At 40.6% G+C, this 12,709-nt stretch overlaps 1 long non-coding RNA gene across 1 annotated transcript in view; it reads right to left on the bottom strand.

Annotated features, from left to right (window-relative positions):
• Window positions 1–3,644, bottom strand: part of LOC147027390 (uncharacterized) — a 76,332-nt gene extending 72,688 nt beyond the window's left edge. The window contains exon 1 of the long non-coding RNA XR_015057025.1: window positions 2,229–3,644. This is a non-coding gene — a long non-coding RNA (uncharacterized LOC147027390). The remainder of the gene's footprint in view (window positions 1–2,228) is intronic.
• Window positions 3,645–12,709: the final 9,065 nt, after the last annotated feature.

Raw genomic sequence — 12,709 nt, forward strand, 5'->3', positions numbered from 1 at the left:
CTGGCTTGCTTTAACTGCAATGAAATAATGGACCAAGGTGCGGTCATCATTTGTCGCAATCTTCTTCAATAAATCATCTCCTTCCCTCTACTAGTGTTCCAAGAGCTCAATTGTAATGTCCACACGAGTAGAGACCAAAATGGGCATTCGTATTTTGGGACAGGTCTTGCATCGACCTCATTGAATTGTTTCCTCCTTTTCAACACTGTCATGAAATTCTTCGGTAATTTCACTTCTCGTAATCTGGAAGTTCGCAAAAATGATCTGTTCAACACGTTTAATGTTCTCTTGAGTGACGGCAGTTGGTTCATGGGAATGATCATGGCCACTCACCAGGTCACTGCCATTGTTCCACTGCCTCCATGATGTAAATACAATTCTCTGTGAAAGACATCATCGAATTGTGCAGAAATTGGGAATTTCATTTGCTTTAGTGCTCTCCTTCGCAAAGAACTCGGTGATCCATCCATCCATTGGGACCATATTCTGTGCAGAGCGTTGGTGCTGCTTAAGCAGTCTCCTTGGCTATTGGGCATAATCCTGAAGGGGTCACCACTCCGACGCAGTATACCAGCATGCTGGCACTCATTTTGCCGACCTCGGAAGGATGACAGGTCGAGTTAACCCCACCTGGTATTAATTCAACAGTTGAGTGGAGTTTGAACTCAGGACCCTCAGATCCCAAGCCCACCTCCCTAACCATTAAGCCAACACCAGGCATAACTCAGTGATACTTGCTTACAATCTTGGTTTTACCCAGAATGCTTTGAGCAGTATTAATGTAACTTTCTGTCCAACTTGGTCACGGTATCCAAAATCAATACATAACATTTCAGATCTGAACTATTATTTTTATATGTTGTATAATAACTGAATTTGCATCAAAAAACGAGCTCAGACTCGATTATAGGTCATTTTATCAAATAATTGTGGAGAAAAATAAGCAACCTTATCCAGAAATGGCGTCTTACGATGAAATAATGAAGGGAACCCGCACAATTGTCATCGTCGCTTGTGCGAGTACGTGGCTCAGCATTCCTACACCTCTTTGAAAAATGTCGATAAGCAATCTCTTTCGAGCAAGGTCTGTGTGTGAGTGTGTCTAAACTGCCATTACCTTCGCCTGTAACCACACCAAGTGCTCCTTTGAGCCCCACTGGACTTGGCACCTCTCTTTCGTGCTTCATTGTGTTCAGCCTTAAAAACTACCATGGTATCATTTGTTTACATTTCATAGTTTTGAAGTCTGTTCGTGTGTTATGTAAATCCATGCCATGGATTATTTATTTTTAATTTTTAATTTTTAATACTTTCACTGTCTTGTTGTGGTGGCGTGATTTCATGATTTCAACTGGCTATGAATAATGGTGCATTGCCACTGCTACCGCATAAGGGGGCACCGCTGATGCAATGCCCCTATTACCAGTACACTGGTGCCCATTTCACCAACCTTGGAAGGATGACAGGCTGAGTCAACCCCACACCTGGTGTCAATTCATGAAATTGCTTCAGCAGGCCTATGTGCCTCACGACATGAAAGGAATTGTTAATGTGAGCACACCTGGACTTTAGTCAGGTGAGCTTATGTGATCGAGCAGTGTTTGAGTGAGTGAGTCAATCCATAAACACTTCAGTCATTATCGCTTGAACCAAACACAATTTTGATGAAACTCAGCCACAAGTTTGACATCTGATGAGTGACGAAGGTGAATTGACCACATCAAAATTTGCACTCATGAGGTGGTGTCTGGGGGGTGGGTGGGGGTGAAGAGGTTTGACCCCCCCCCCCTAAAAAAGGGTATTTGCTCTTTTCTCTGAAACTACACACATAATTTCGATGAAACCTAACCACAACCATTATCACTTGTGTTGTACCAAAGTTTGTTCACGGCATTAAATATTCAGGGTTTAGGGGGGTGTGGGGGGAGTTTGAGCTCCCCAAAATAGATATTTGCCTCCTTCTCCGAAACTACATTCACAATTTCAATGAAATTTCATCACAACCTTCATCACTCATGACGTTACAAACTTTGTTCACGACATAAAAAAAATTCAGGGTCTAAGGGTCTCTCCAGAGGGTTTGAGGGACTTGCCTCTGATCCAGGTACACTTCAGGGTGTGCAATCCTATCTATATATTAATACTGAAGGACCAATTTTGTGCTCCTCCTCGCGGTCGAGTCACGTTTTTCTCGGTACTGTGACCCTGGACTGAAAGAAACTTCGTACCTGTAAGAGTGCATCGCACATCGTGGCAATAGTCTTCGACTCTGAGGCAGAATAAACACTTTTTGTTTTACAATCGTTTACATGGCGACGTGTGACGTCACCGCTGAGAGATCCTGATCTCGGCGGTGTAGTTGTCGTTGTGAAGGTAATGTTGAGGAAATAATTTTTTTTCAGATGAGATCCTGTTCTATGCGGTGTAGTTGTTATTGTGAAGGTAATGTTGAGGTAATATTAATTTTTATTAGATGAGATCCTGTTCTAGGCGGTGTAGTTGTTGTTGTTGTGAAGGTAATGTGGAGGTATAATGTTGAGGTAATATAATTTTTTTTAGATGAGATCCTATTCTAGGAGGTGTAGTTGTTGTTGTCAAGGTAATGTTGACATAATATTAATTTTTTTAGATGAGATCCTGTTCCAGATGATGTAGTTGTTGTTATGAAGATAATGTTGAGGTAATATTAATTTTTTTAGATGAGATCCTGTTCGAGGCGGTGTAGTTGTTGTTGTGAAGGTAATGTTGAGGTAATATTAATTTTTATTAGATGAGATCCTGTTCTAGGCGGTGTAGTTGTTGTTGTTGTGAAGGTAATGTGGAGGTATAATGTTGAGGTAATATAATTTTTTTTAGATCAGATCCTATTCTAGGAGGTGTAGTTGTTGTTGTCAAGGTAATGTTGACATAATATTAATTTTTTTAGATGAGATCCTGTTCCAGATGATGTAGTTGTTGTTATGAAGATAATGTTGAGGTAATATTAATTTTTTTAGATGAGATCCTGTTCGAGGCGGTGTAGTTGTTGTTGTGAAGGTAATGTTGAGGTAATATTAATTTTTTCAGATGAGATCCTGTTCGAGGCGGTGTAGATTTCGTTGTGAAGGTAATGTTGAGGTAATTTTTTTTTTCAGATGAGATCCTTTTCTTGGCGGTGCAGCTGTTGTGAAGGTAATGTTGAGGTAATATTTATTTTTTCAGTTGAGATCCTGTTCTAGTCGGTGTAGTTGTTGTTGTGAAGGTAATGTTGAGGTAATATTAATTTCTTCAGATGAGATCCTGTTCTAGGCGGTGTAGTTGTTGTTGTGAAGGTAATGTTGAGGAAATATTAATTTTTTCAGAGGAAATCCTGTTCTAGGTGGTGTAGTTGTTGTTGTGAAGGTAATGTTGAGGCAATATTACTTTTTTCAGATGAGATCCTGTTCTAGGCGGTGTGGTTGTTGCGAAGGTAATGTTGAGGTAATATTTATTTTTTTTAGATGAGATCCTGTTCTCGGCGGTGTAGTTGTTGTTGTGAAGGTAATGTTGAGGTAATATGCATAGTGTTTTCACGGTTATAGAAATGCACAAATAATTAATTTGATCTATAGTGTACCCAATCACACCTTTATGACTAAAAAATTAACAACAAAACTAGAGAGTAAATACTCGAGCAGTTTTAAGTCTACCTAATTTTATAATAAATTTATCTCCCGCGTCATCAAAAAATAATTTTTAATCGTGATTTACATTATTTGATCGCTGATCCCGAATCCAGGCCGAAGTAACCGGAAATTGCAGCATCGAATGTAAGAGGAATTCTACGTTCACTTCTAGGCTTTGCCTATTCCATAGTAACATTGGAGTGAGGTGTTTTTAATAATATAGTGGTGAGGTGTTTTTGATAACGTGATGGTGAGGTGTTTTACTGCCGTGGAAGTGAGGTGTTTTTAATAATGTGGGAGTGAGGTGTTTGTAATAATGTGGGAGTGAGGTGTTTTTAATACCGTGGGAGTGAGGTGTTTTTAATACCGTGGGAGTGAGGTGTTTGTAATAATGTGGGAGTGAGGTGTTTTTAATACCGTCGGAGTGAGGTGTTTTTAATACCGTGGGAGTGAGGTGTTTTCAATAATGTGGGAGTGAGGTGTTTTTAATACCGTCGGAGTGAGGTGTTTTTAATACCGTCGGAGTGAGGTGTTTTTAATACCGTCGGAGTGAGGTGTTTTTAATACCGTCGGAGTGAGGTGTTTTTAATACCGTGGGAGTGAGGTGTTTTCAATAATGTGGGAGTGAGGTGTTTTTAATAATGTGGTGGTGAGGTGTTTTTTATAATGTGGTGGTGTGTTTTTGATAATGTGATGGTGAGGTTTTTTCAATACCGTGGGAGTGAGATGTTTTTAATAATGTGGTGGTGAGCTGTTTTCAATAACGTGGCAGTGAGGTGTTTTTAATATCGTGGTGGAGAGGTATTTTAAATAACATGGCGGTGTTTTGTTTTTAATAATGTGGCGTTGGGGTGTATTTAATAACCTGGTGATGACTTGTTTTTAATAATGTGGCGGAGAGGTGTTTTAAACATGTGGGAGTGAGGTGTTTTTAATATCGTGGTGGAGAGGTATTTTAAATAACATGGCGGTGTTTTGTTTTTAATAATGTGGCGTTGCAGTGTATTGAATAACGTGGTGGTGAGGTGTATTTAATAACGTGGCGGAGAGGTGTATTTAATAACGTGGTGGAGAGGTGTATTTAATAATGTGGTGGTGAGGTGTTTTTAATACCGTCGGAGTGAGGTGTTTTTAATACCGTGGGAGTGAGGTGTTTTCAATAATGTGGGAGTGAGGTGTTTTTAATACCGTCGGAGTGAGGTGTTTTTAATACCGTGGGAGTGAGGTGTTTTCAATAATGTGGGAGTGAGGTGTTTTTAATACCGTCGGAGTGAGGTGTTTTTAATACCGTCGGAGTGAGGTGTTTTTAATACCGTCGGAGTGAGGTGTTTTTAATACCGTGGGAGTGAGGTGTTTTCAATAATGTGGTGGTGAGGTGTTTTTCATAGCGTGGTGGTGAGGTGTTTTTTATAATGTGGTGGTGTGTTTTTGATAATGTGATGGTGAGGTTTTTTCAATACCGTGGGAGTGAGATGTTTTTAATAATGTGGTGGTGAGCTGTTTTCAATAACGTGGCAGTGAGGTGTTTTTAATATCGTGGTGGAGAGGTATTTTAAATAACATGGCGGTGTTTTGTTTTTAATAATGTGGCGTTGCGGTGTATTTAATAACGTGGTGCTGATTTGTTTTTAATAATGTGGCGGAGAGGTGTTTTAAACATGTGGGAGTGAGGTGTTTTTAATATCGTGGTGGAGAGGTATTTTAAATAACATGGCGGTGTTTTGTTTTTAATAATGTGGCGTTGCGGTGTATTGAATAACGTGGTGGTGAGGTGTATTTAATAACGTGACGGAGAGGTGTTTTTAATAACGTGGTGATGAGGTGTTTTTAATATCGTGGTGGAGAGGTATTTTAAATAACATGGTGGTGTTTTGTTTTTAATAATGTGGCGTTGCGGTGTATTTAATAACGTGGTGGTGAGGTGTATTTAATAACGTGGTGGTGAGGTGTATTGAATAACGTGGTGGTGAGGTGTATTTAATAACGTGGCGGAGAGGTGTTTTTAATATCGTGGTGGAGAGGTATTTTAAATAACATGGCGGTGTTTTGTTTTTAATAATGTGGCGTTGCGGTGTATTGAATAACGTGGTGGTGAGGTGTATTTAATAACGTGGCGGAGAGGTGTATTTAATAATGTGGTGGTGAGGTGTTTTTAATAACGTGGCGGAGAGGTATTTTTAATAATGTGGTGGTGAGGTGTCTTTCATAACGTGGTGGTGAGGTGTTTTTATCAACGTGACGGTGAGGTATTTTCAATAACGTGGCAGTGAGGTATTTTTCATAACAAAGCAGTGTGGTGATTTTAATCCCGTGGAGGTGAGGTGTTTTTAATAACGTGATGATGAGGTGTTTTTAATATCGTGGTGGAGAGGTATTTTAAATAACATGGCGGTGTTTTGTTTTTAATAATGTGGCGTTGCGGTGTATTTAATAACGTGGTGGTGATTTGTTTTTAATAATGTGGCGGAGAGGTGTTTTAAAAATGTGGGAGTGAGGTGTTTTTAATATCGTGGTGGAGAGGTATTTTAAATAACATGGCGGTGTTTTGTTTTTAATAATGTGGCGTTGCGGTGTATTGAATAACGTGGTGGTGATTTGTTTTTAATAACGTGGCGGAGAGGTATTTTTAATAATGTGGTGGTGAGGTGTCTTTCATAACGTGGTGGTGAGGTGTTTTTATCAACGTGACGGTGAGGTATTCTCAATAACGTGGCGGTGAGGTATTTTTCATTACAAAGCAGTGTGGAGATTTTAATCCCGTGGCGGTGAGGTGTTTTTAATAACGTGATGATGAGGTGTTTTTAATATCGTGGTGGAGAGGTATTTTAAATAACATGGCGGTGTTTTGTTTTTAATAATGTGGCGATGCGGTGTATTTAATAACGTGGTGGTGATTTGTTTTAAATATTGTGGCAGAGAGGTGTTTTTCAAAATGTGGGAGTGAGGTGTTTTTAATAATGTGGTGGTGAGGTGTTTTTATTAACGTGGGGAGAGGTATTTTTTATCAACGTGGTGGTGAGGTGTTTTTATTAACGTGGGGAGAGGTATTTTCAATAACATGGCGGTGAGGTATTTTTCATTACGAAGCAGTGTGGTGATTTTAATCCCGTGGCGTGAGGTGTTTTCAATATCGTGATGAGGTGTTTTCAATAACGTGGCAGTGAGGTGTTTTTAATGCAGTGGAAGTGAGGTGTTTTCAATAACGTGGCAGTGAAGTGTTTTTACGACTGTGGGAATGAGGTGCTTTCAATAACGTGGTGGTGAGGTGTTTTTTATAACGTGGTGGTGAGGTGTTTTTGATAATGTGATGGTGAGGTGTTTTTAATAATGTGGTGGTGAGGTGTTTTCAATAATGTGGTGGTGGGGTGTTTATAATAACATGTAGGTGAGGTGTTTTTTATAACGTGCTGAGGTGTTTTCAATACCGTGGGAGTGAGATGTTTTTAATAATGTGGTAGTGAGGTGTTTTCAAAACGTGATGGCATTTTGTTTTTAATAATGTGGTGTTGTGGTGTATTTAATAACGTGGTGGTGATGAGGTGTTTTTAATATCGTGGTGGAGAGGTATTTTAAATAACATGACGGTGTTTTGTTTTTAATAATGTGTTGCGGTGTATTTAATAAAGTGGTGGTGATTTGTTTTAAATAATGTGGCGGAGAGCTGTTTTAAAAATGTGGGAGTGAGGTGTTTTTAATAATGTGGTGGTGAGGTGTTTTTATTAACGTGGGGAGAGGTATCTTTTTTTTATCAACGTGGCGGTGATTTGTTTTTAATAACGTGGCGGAGAGGTATTTTTAATAATGCGGGAGTGAGGTGTTTTTAATAATGTGGTGGTGAGGTGTTTTTCATAACTTGGTGGTGAGGCATTTTTAATAACATGGGGAGAGTTATTTTTATCAATGTGGCGGTGAGATGTTTTTATCAACGTGGGGCGAGGTGTTTTCAATAACATGGCCGTGAGGTATTTTTCATTACGAAGCAGTGTGGTGATTTTAATCCCGTGGCGGTGAGGTGTTTTCAATATCGTGGTGATGAGGTGTTTTCAATAACATGGGAGTGAGGTGTTTTATGCAGTTGAAGTGAGGTGTTTTCTATAACGTGGTGGCGAGGTTTTTTCAATCACGTGGTGGCGAGGTGTTTTCAATCACGTGGAGGTGAGGTGTTTTCAATAACGTGGTGGTGAGGTGTTTTTCATTTGGGGAAGTTCGTGACATTTCAGCAATGCATGGTGAAGCAACTGTAGCGGGTTACTTAACGCTTGTGTTTGTTGGGAAATTGGGTCGTCAAATTAGGTGACCCTTATTGTCAGTAATTCTGTCTGTTTGTTTGGATGTTTGTTTGTTTGTCATCAGCATAATTGGTCGTAAACATGGGCGGATTTTGACCAAACTCGGGTGGTAGGTACATCTTATGACCTTGTGCTTTGGAAATTGTGATGGTTGCTAGGGACGCTTTGGTTCCCTAGCAACAACCGAAAAACCTTCAAAATCAGTACCGTTCATGCGAAATCGATTCCGAAAGCCATTATCCCACGTAGGGCTATGAAATTTGCCAAGAATGATCTACAGGTGATGCTCCATCAAATATATTCCGGTTTTTGTGATATATGGAATACTTTACCCGCAGCGCCCCCTACAATTAGGGTATGCGTGAAAATTGGCGAAAATTAAAGGCCCCCTAGCGACCAGGTGAGTGCATTGATATGAATGAAACTTTGCAGGTTCATGGTACTCAATGAGTACTACAACTTTGCCTCAGGATATATTGACCGATTTCGCTTAGGTCAGGGGTCAAAGGTCAATTAGTGCAAAAATCTATAATATGCGAGAGTTGGAGGTGCCTTCACGCCAAATGCTACTCCTCCTGGGGTTATGGTCGGATGGTCATGAAAATTCACACTAATCGTCTGGAATACATTGTGCACAAACGAACGAGCCGGATTTTCGATTTAGATCTTTGTTCACCCACAGCACCCCCTCAAACTTTTGGGATTTCCGATTTCAAACCGCATTTTCGGAACTTTTCATTCAAATGGATAGTGTGGAGGTGAGGTATTTTGGTATGTGGGAGTGAGGTGTTTTTAATTATTACGTATTTCAAGTAGATGGAACTGGATGAGATTTATATGCATAATCTGAAGGTGATTCTCTATCCGCTATATGACATTCATTTTGCTCTATATCTTATAGTTTCCATGCTCGGCGACCCATCGCCGCCGACCGGCTTGTATCTGTGTTTGTCTGTAATATGTCGACAATATACTCCATCGTTTCATGGGGAACAATATCCTGGATATGTGTGCCAAGCCCACTTGATGTTGTGAGTCACCTTGGATAGCTTGAGGCTGTACATCTTCACATCACTCAATCGGAATGAAAGAGATTTTAAAGAAATTAAATTATCACCAATGTTCTCATCACCCCCACGCGACCAAATTACCCCTTGCCAGTCTTGAATCAGGTGAATGAGAAACATAGATTGGTAATGCTTGGAAAAGCACTGCACAGGTGAGGTGGAGAACAGAAAGTGTAATGTATGCAGCGAGGATAGTGCTTGACATGGTTAGGTGGACAAGAGAGACACCAATGGGTGCAGCTGAAAAGAGCACTGCACGGGTGAAGAGGAGAATCAAAATAAAGACCAATTACTGCACCGTTGTCCCAAGAAGAAAGCCAGACATAACAAGACACACACATATACACACACACACACACACACACACACACACACACACACACACACACACACACACACACACACACACACACACACACACACACACACACACACACACTTACACACAGCCTTTTATTAGTATCAGTATAAAGTGATGTGCGATTCAAGTTATTCATTTGTAGTAATACTTTGAATAAAAGTAATAATTAAAGAAGTTTGAAAAAGGATATTGCATCGCTCTGTTGTCTGACTGTCTGGTCACAACTTTGAGGTTGTGAGTCCATTGATGTTGAGTAATCTACTGATGTGGATCTGTGATCGGGGTTGTGGATCCGCTGTTTGGAGAGGTTTTGGGATGAAAGGATCGAAACCTCGATGATAAATGGTGCCGAGCTGATGATCCGGGCAGTTGGGAAATCAGTAAAATATTTATAGGTTAAGGTTATAATTTTCAATAAAATAGCTTTGTAAGTACTTACCAGGACATAATATTGGGTCGCCAAAATAGGTGACCCTTATTGTCAGTAATTCTGTCTGTTTGTTTGTCATCAGCATAATTGGTAGTAAACGTGGGCGGATTTTGACCAAACTCGGGTGGTAGGTACATCTTATGACCTTGTGCTTTGGAAATTGTGATGGTTGCTAGGGACGCTTTGGTTCCCGAGCAACAACCGAAAAACCTTCAAAATCAGTACCGTTCACGCGAACTCAATTCCGAAAGCCATTATCCAACGTAGGCCTATGAAATTTGGCACGAATGATCTACAGGTGATGCTCTATCAAATATATTCCAGTTTTTGTGATATATGGAATACTTTACCCGCAGCGCCCCCTACAATTAGGATATGCGTGAAAATTGGTGAAAATTGAAGGCCCCCTAGTGACCAGGTGAGTGCATCGATACGAATGAAACTTTGCAGGTTCATGGTACTCAATGAGTACTACAAATTTGCCTCAGGACATATTGACCGATTTCGCTTAGGTCAGGCGTCAAAGATCACTGAGTGCAAAAGTCGATAATATGCGAGAGCTGGAGGTGCCTTCGTGCCAAATGCTGCTCCTCCAAGGGTTATGGTCAGATGGTCATGAAAATTCACACTAATCGTCTGGAATACATTGTGCACAAACGATCGAGCCAGATTTTCGATTTAGATCTTTGTTCACCCACAGCACCCCCGTGAATTTTGGGGATTTCCGATTTCAAACCGCATTTTCCATACTTTTCATTCCAATGGATACCGAGTAGTTAACAGTAGATGGAACTGGATGAGATTTGATATGCATAATCTTAAGGTGATTCCCTGTCCGCTATATGACATCCATTTTTCTCTATATCTTATAGTTTCCATGATCGGGGACCCATCGCCGCCTACCGGCTTGTATCTGTGTTTGTATGTTTATGTGTGTGTGTGTGTGTGTGTGTGTGTGTGTGTGTGTGTGTGTGTGTGTGTGTGTGTGTGTGTGTGTGTGTGTGTGTGTGTGTGTGTGTGTGTGTGTGTGTTTTGGTTATTGGTTGTTATATCCTCATGCTGGTTTCAGAAGGTACAATGGATCCCTCCCAGATCTCAAAGTATCCACTGTCACGTACGCGCGTGTGCATGTGCGTGTGTGTTTGGTTAGTATCTCCATATATAGGTTCCAGAATGTGGAATGGAGCCCTCTCGTGTGTGAGTGTGTGTGTGTGTGTGTGTGTGTGTGTGTGTGTGTGTGTGTGTGTGTGTGTGTGTGTGTGTGTGTGTGTGTGTGTGTGTGTGTGTGTGTGTGTGTCCATATTTGGGGTTTCAGAATGTGGAGGTTTCTGTTTTCAAAGTTTTGTGCCGAGGACTCTCTTCGGGATCGTTACTGAGCCCAGGACGGGCTTTTTTTGTAGTTCCCAGGATGGCCCAACAGTTCGTTTGTCGTAATATTCCCAGGGATAGTTTTTAATATCTCTGTGAAGTTCTTCGTCATCACTAGTACAACTTTGACATTCTTCAGCTTCCAGCATCTTTTTACTTCATGCTTGAGATCTCGGTATTTGGTCATTTTCTTGATTTCTGTATGGTTAGTCCAAAATCACTGGTATTAACACCTCAATGAGCAATGCCTTCTTCTCTTTTTTTTGCACCTGTTGTGGAACTCTTAATATTCAAGGTAACTCTTATTACTCAATGTAGCTCATAATATTCGTGATATCACGGAGTGAAGGAGCATCAGTGTAAAACATACAATGGTCTCCGCTAAATCGGAGTTACGAAAATCATCTATATATAATGCCTAAGAGAAGGTGGGGGAAAGTTTAGGGGGCCGAGGAGAAGAACAGATAACAAGAGGAGGAGGGGAGTTGGGACTTAACGACCTATATCTGACCTTGACTAGGCCAGTTTTCACATGAGAAAGACATCCCACAAATTTGTTATCTTGCTTAAAGCAAAGCAAGGGTACAACTGTAAGTAAAACAATTCTGGACAGATTCAGGCTGTTCACATGACATAGATCTTCAGAAAGGCCTGTCAAGAGATGGCAGGTACCTCAATTAGGAGAGAGACAGACAGACAGACAGACAGACAGAGACAGACAGACAGAGAACAAAAGCAGTAGCAGGAAAGAACATTTGGTGCATGGGAAGGCTAAGAGAGTTGGCAGTTTGCCTTCAGCAAAGCAAGAGAAGATATAGGTTACAATAAAATACATTTGATTAAAATATGTTTGATTATAGGTTCCAATCGATGAGTTCCAGAGAAATGAATCCATGTCAGTAATTGAAACAGTAATTGACAGGTGCAATAATTAAGGAAAACAGGTGTAATAGTAATTGACAACAATTCCTATGCATTGAGTAAGCAAATTAATCATCGAACTACCATTTAAAAAGGAAGTCTGCTTCAACACACCCAAGTATGATATCTGGTAGCAATGCTTTGTTTTCGATGTTCACGCCCAATGTGATCATTAGGTTATCCATGAGCCGTACTTCAATGTTTTCAGTGATTGCTTTCGGTTCATTTTGCCACGAATTTTCTGGAACTGGAATATCAAAGTTTTTGTAGATGTGCCAGTGGATTACTTTACAAACTCTGTTGTGTCATTGTGTGTACAGCTGTTCTGACACGGTTTTTTTTTTTTGTCGGGTTCAGTCATTAAGCACTACATATCATTCTCTTTGCTAACCCCATCTCCACCCTTCACCTGTCTTTTTTTTTTTTCCTCCTCCCCCCACCCCATTTTCTCTCACTCTATCCCCTCATAAAATGCAGTACTCTCCTCCCACACCTCTGTCGCTCTCTCGGTGTGTGTGTGTGTGTGTGTGTGTGTTTGTGTGTCTCACGCACCCCTCTCTCCCGCAATGTTTGGTGAGGTGTCGCTCTCCCCACCTCCCCTCTAACTCCTCCTCCTAAATCCTCTCTGC

This window comes from Eptatretus burgeri, chromosome 4, assembly GCF_056783735.1.
Source record: "Eptatretus burgeri isolate ZD-2024b chromosome 4, Ebu_testis_v1, whole genome shotgun sequence".
Lineage (NCBI taxonomy): Eukaryota > Metazoa > Chordata > Myxini > Myxiniformes > Myxinidae > Eptatretus > Eptatretus burgeri.